This window comes from Chinchilla lanigera, unplaced genomic scaffold (assembly GCF_000276665.1).
Source record: "Chinchilla lanigera isolate Chin_1 unplaced genomic scaffold, ChiLan1.0 scaffold00170, whole genome shotgun sequence".
In the NCBI taxonomy this organism is placed as follows: Eukaryota; Metazoa; Chordata; class Mammalia; order Rodentia; family Chinchillidae; genus Chinchilla; species Chinchilla lanigera.
This window is the reverse complement of record NW_004955571.1, coordinates 1,533,469-1,534,819: the sequence shown is the minus strand read 5'-3', so window position 1 is coordinate 1,534,819 and position 1,351 is coordinate 1,533,469. Positions and strand designations below refer to the sequence as shown.

Below are 1,351 nucleotides of genomic sequence, written 5' to 3'. Positions count from 1 at the left end.
CCTTAATTCTGTGTATTCTGGGCCTGAGACACTCGTGGGAACCCCATATTGCATGCGTCTGGAGCTCTGCCAAAGAGCAAACTACAATTTCAAGTCTGATGTCTGGGCAGTAAGGCTGTGTCATTTCTTAATGACTTACGGTAAGTAGAACATTTGATGCTACCACTCCACTTAACCTTTGTGTCAAGATTGTACAAAGAATCCAGGCCATGGAAGTCAATTCTAGCCAGTACTCTTTGGAGTTAATTCATATGGTCCATAAGTGCCTCAACCAGAATCCTGAGGAGATACCCACTGCAGATGAAACCTTGCATCTCTCTCTTTTCAGGAAAAGCAGCAAAGAGATGGAAGAAAAATTCACTCTGCTTAATGCACCTACAAAGAGAGCAAGGTCAAACACCATGACTAAAGCACCCATTGCTGTGGTGACATCATGAACCAGTGAAGTCTACGCTTGGGGTGGTGGGAAATCCACCCCCTAGAAATTGTATGTCATCAAGAGTGGCTGTAGCGCTTAGCGGATGTTTGCAGGGAAAACCCAATTTGCTGTGGTCACAGTGGAGAAGGAGCTGCACACTTGTGTGAACACACAGAGGAGCACTTAACTCCACAGTCAGCTGGGCCATCGAGACAAAGCTTCCTATCCACATCAGAAGAACATGGAAAATTTGCAAGGCAAAGCTATCCACCAGGTGTTGTATGGGGATGATTTCACAGTCTATGTGACAGATGAAGATCAGCTCTATGCCTTTGGATAAAATTATTATGGTTTCATAGGGGTAGGGTAGATAAGATTTCTGGCCCTGAATGCCAGAGACCATGCAGCTGAAGGTCTTCCTCAGCAATCCAGTGGAGCAGGTCTCCTGTGGGGATAATCATGTGATGGTCCTGACACGAAAGAAGGAAGTCTATTCTGGGGGCTGTAGTGAATGTGGATGACAGGGTTTGGATTCAGAAGAGGATTACTATATACCACAAAGAGTAGATGTTCCCAAGGCTTTGATTATTGTTGCAGTTCAGTGTGACTCTGACGGGACCTTTCTGCTGACACAGTCAGGAAAAATGCTGGCCTGTGGACTCAATGAGTTCAATAAACCGGGTATGAATCAATGCATGTTGGAAATTATCAACCATGAAGCATACCACGAAGTTCCCTACACAACTCCTGGCCAAACAGTTGTCCTTTGATAAAATCTCTACCACTGTCCCAGGCAAGACTCACACAGCTGCTATTGATGAGCTAGGCCACCAATGGCCATTTGGCTGCAATAAGTGTGGGCAGCTGGCTCTCCGGAATCACAAGAAGCACATGAGATTCAATTTGTTGGGAGGACCCCTCGGTGGGAAGCAA

At 45.9% G+C, this 1,351-nt stretch overlaps 1 pseudogene; it reads left to right on the top strand.

Moving 5' to 3' along the window:
• Positions 1–4: 4 nt before the first annotated feature.
• Positions 5–1,351, top strand: part of LOC102028351 — an 8,376-nt pseudogene continuing 7,029 nt past the window's right edge.